The sequence below is a fragment of the Carlito syrichta genome, unplaced genomic scaffold (assembly GCF_000164805.1).
Source record: "Carlito syrichta isolate Samal-C Ts95f unplaced genomic scaffold, Tarsius_syrichta-2.0.1 Scaffold315072, whole genome shotgun sequence".
In the NCBI taxonomy this organism is placed as follows: Eukaryota; Metazoa; Chordata; class Mammalia; order Primates; family Tarsiidae; genus Carlito; species Carlito syrichta.
In genome coordinates, this window is record NW_007259168.1 from 315,005 (window position 1) to 319,837 (window position 4,833).

The window sequence follows — 4,833 nt, forward strand, 5'->3', positions numbered from 1 at the left end:
AGATATCAAAGTTGGCCTTGTTTTGGAAAGGTGTTTGCTGCTGATGTGGATGGCACAATCCACACTATAATAGGATATTGGTCTTATACTTAACTGTCACTATGTATCTTTCCATTGGCTTTCCATGGAATTTTGGAGATAGGGGCATGAGCTACAGGGGCTTTAAATTTTTTTTAAACTAGCATTTTTCTGTACAAATAGATTTTCCATAAACCACTGTCTAACATGAGAGCTAAAAAAAATCCCAAGTATTAATTTCTTTAATAAGCTTTGTATAACCATGTATGTTTATCGTGGGGCGGGGGTGGAAATGTCTCCTCTAAAAATCAAGTTTGAAATAAGAAGTGTAAGAGGACAAGGTTTTCTTTTTTTTCCCCCTTGATCAAAATAACACACTGGGCAGACTTGATTTGCGGTTTCATTATTGATGTTGGGCAAAAAAAAAGATGACAAAGGAGTAAGTAATGTGCTGCTGGGTATGTCTCTGATTTGGACTTGATTAGGGTGTAGGAACACAGAGACTTTATAGCCTAATGGTGCTTTCTGGCAGCAGACTGGGGAGTTGATTCAGCTTTGAGTCAAACCATCTCTCCATCAGAACACTCACCCTCACAGCTGGTACTAATCGGGCTGTGCTGCCTGGGCTCAGCACATGAGGGGAAGCGACAGACTGCACTTTCACTCAGGCCGACTTGCTCCAAGCCACAAGTAGAGGCTGGTGTCCTGCTGCTGACCCACGCTGTGCTCACCCTTTGGCTAATCAGAATATCTCTGTCTCTTGAGCTGTCAGGCTCACATCTTCCAAGATCATTATTTCATTAAAAACATTCTACAGAAAAACAACGTAAGTTTTTCTTTCTACTGCATTGCCTAACTGAAATGACTTTAAGCCTTCAGCAAGACGCTGAAATTCTCAACTCAGTGAGAAAAAGAATCACTCAATACATAGTATTTGACAAAATGAAAGTCTTTGCTCTTGATGCAAAGAAACTGCTAACTTACAGTTGTGCAACAATTCAGGAAATAAGATTTTATATTTTAAAGCCATATAATAGCATTGCATCTTAGAGGATGACTTGGCAATAGTCAGGAAAATTTTTTTTTAAATGGTGGAAAGAATGGAATTCTGTAAAAGGGAAGGGTAGGTAATAAGACTTGCACATGCAAAAAGACTTCTGAAGCTGACAAGGAATACTGAATGTTTTTATTACTCAAATACAGGAATGAGTATTTGAATTTAGTGGAAACAATTATAACTTTTTTGCCAACTCCAATACATATTTAACAGAAATATTTATAACTAGACCGTTCTTATAATATATGACATCTTTTTAAACAAAATAAAAGAACACCCTCTAAAATAATAAGTAGTTCTACAATTGAAATATAAACCGAAAATCCAAGAGAACCTGTCAAAAATCTCCTTGCACTGATAAAGGACTTTGGCAAAGTCTCAGGGCACAAAATAAATGTGCAAAAGACAGTCACATTCTTATACACCAACAGCAAACAGGTAGATAACCAAATAAAAAGCACAATCCCATAGACAATAGTCACACACACACAAAACACCTCAGCATCTTCCTATCCAGAGAAGTGAAAGGACCTTTATAACAAAAACTACCAAATCTTGCTCAAAGAAATCAAAGACAAAAACAAATGGAAAATTATTCCATGCTCATGGGTTGAAAGAATCAACATTGTTAAGATATCCATCCTATCAAAGACAATCTACAGATTCAATACAATATCCATTAAATTACCAACATCATTCTTCTCAGACCTGGAAACAACAATACAGAAACTCATATGGAAACATAAAAGACCACAAATAGCCAAAGCAATCCTTAGCAAAAGAAACAAAGTGGGAAGTATCACACTTTCAGACTTTAAACTTTATTATAAGGCTACAATAATCAAATCAGCCTGGTACTGGTACAAGAACAGTCATAGTCATATAGATCAGTGGAACAGGATTGATATTCTGGAAGCAAAAGCTCAATTTTTCAACCAATTTATCTTCGACAAAGACTCCACCAACAACTACGGGGGAGAAGAGAACTTATTCAGTAAATGGTTCTGGGAAAACTGGCTGACCACATGCAGAAGAATGAAACAGGACCCCTACCTATCACCATACATAAAACTATCTCTAAATGAATCAAAGACCTAAATGTATAAACCTCAAACTATAAGGGCCTTAGAAAACATAGGAGACACCCTTATGGAAATTGGAATAGGCAACCAATTCCCAATCAAAACCCCAGATGCCCAGGCCATAGGAGATAAGACAGACAAGTGGGACCTCATAAAACTGACAAGTTTCTGCAAAGCAAAAGAAACCATCAAGAGAGCAAGAGACAGCCCACAGATTGGGAAAAATATTTGCTGATTGTATGTCTGACAAAGTTCTAACATCCAAGATCTATGAAGAACTCAAATGTACTGAAAGGAAAAAAGCAAACAGCCCTATTAAAAAGTGGGCTAAAGATATGAATAGATATTTCTCAAAAGAAGACATACGAGCAGCCAACAGATACATGAACAAATGCTCAGTCTCACTAATCATCAAGCAAATGCAGATTAAAACCACACTGATATGCCACCTAACTTCAGTCAGGATGGCCATCATCAATAACTAAAAAAACAACAAATGCTGGAGAGAATGTTGGTGAAAGTGTAAACTAATAAAATGTCTTTGGAAAACAGTGTGGCAATTCCTAAAAGATCTAAAAACCGACCTTCCATACAACCCAGTGATCCCCCTTCTGGGCATATACCCACAGGAACTCAAATCATTCTATAAAAAAGACACTTGCACATACATGTTTACTGCAGCACTATTCATAATAGCAAAAACATGGAACCAACTGTGCTGCCCAGTGGACTGGAAAAAAAAATGTGGTACACAAACATGATGGAATATTAGGCAGACATAAAGGACAAAATTATGGACTTCGCAGCAACTTGGATGGATTTAGAGTCTATCATATTCAGTGATCTATCACAGAAATAAAGAACTGAGTACCACTTGTTCTTACTTATAAGTGGACCCTGAACATTTATCATAATACTGCAAGAAAAAGAAAGAGCTTGGGGACACTGGCCTCGGTGGTACCGGTGAAGGAGAAGAAACTCATGGATGTCAAACCAGGGGAGCTTCCAGGCTGGATATTGATGCAGGATTTCACCCCTAACGGCATTCCTTGAGCATTTCAAAGAGGTTACCACTGCTACAACAAGTACATCAATTGGAAGAAAGGGGGCATCTCCAGGGTTTCTATGGTGCTGGCGGTTTAGGTGATTTTCAGCTACAGCCTTTCTTACAAGGAGCTCAGACATGAGTGGCTATGCAAGTATCACTGAAGAAGGTGTACGCTGCTCTCCTGACCATGACCTCCTTGGCCCAACACCCCTTCATGAGGAACTTGACTATTGCTGAATCCTTTCATAACCTAATGAGAACACCCTAATAAAAGATGACTGGTACCTGTTTAAAAAAAAAAAAGAGTCTGGCAGTAGCGGGATGCTACCAGTGGGTGTAAGAGGACATAATATCAATAAGGGTCACAAACCAGGCAAGTAGGGACAAAAGGGAGGCCTTAACTTTAGCTGGATGATGACCACTTGTCAATCTAATCCTGAAATGTACACTACATCTTTAAAAAAATAAATAAATATAAAGTGAACAAAGTCCACATTTCACACTCATTTTCCTAATGGTTTTTATTTCATTTCTCAGTAAATGCAAGGCATAGTTCTCTCCCAGCTCAAACTTCTCACATGATCCTGTGGGATAACAAATTCTGAAGATTAATGAGTTCTTAATGACCTAGTTACCTCTTAATTATTGAGACAACATGTGTTCATAATCACCAACCTCCCTCAATGAAAAAGTTTCAAACATGTGCCAAGCAAATATGCATTTTATTCACCCTAGCAAATATGGTACTGACTTTAAATTAATGGCAACAATAAAATGGGTTGCAACAATTTCATGCTTATGTTAAAGTCTTTGAGAATAATTTCTTGCTACCTTTGTGAGAAGTTAAGGAAATCCACAAAGCTTAGATACTTCCCAACAGCTGTATAATGGAATGCTGTGCTCTAAAGGACAACAACGAAAATAATATGCACTTTTAAAATGGCAGCACTTTTAATCTCAGCAGGTTATTCAGTAACTAACAATGACCTCTAGAATGATTGTGTCTCTGACATTGCAAAAAGATAGCACATACATTTTTGTGTTTCCAACTTCTTGTTCTTTGCTTTAGGGCATTTGAAATTGGATATGGGGGGGGGGGTGATGTTCTTTCCATTATTGTAAAATGAATTCTTGGAAAGCTTGAGGGGCTCAGCTAGCAATTGTTAATGAGGTTTTATTAACCTAGGACACCACCCTATGGAATAATAGCGTAGTGAAATAGATGTACTCCTAGGACTCACTTGTTTTATTAATAGTGCAGCAGGGAAGTTTGCAAGATCCTGGAGGAGAAAATGGCCAGGTGAATGGGTATACAACTCTTCCTTCTAGATCAGCAATTCACCTCTGACTCAGACCAGTTATGGCCCAATTAGACATCACAGTTATTAAGTCGGTTTAGGTAGATTGTTTAATGCTGGAACTGGGAGACTTGTTTTATCACCTAATGAGTCAACTTTAATTCTGTGTCTAAATTCATATATTTTTCTTTTTATGAAAAACTGTATTTTTTAGCTTTGGGACCTTAATATTTGGAAAGAAGAAACAAAATAAGTAACCACTATGACATGATATAGCCAGTTTGTGTAGTTTTCAATTTGAGACATAGTTTTCATTGTTTCCTGTCATTA

At 37.5% G+C, this 4,833-nt stretch overlaps 1 pseudogene; it reads left to right on the forward strand.

Moving 5' to 3' along the window:
• The first annotated feature begins 280 nt into the window (after positions 1-280).
• LOC103274853 lies at positions 281-3,366 on the forward strand (annotated as a pseudogene).
• Positions 3,367-4,833: the final 1,467 nt, after the last annotated feature.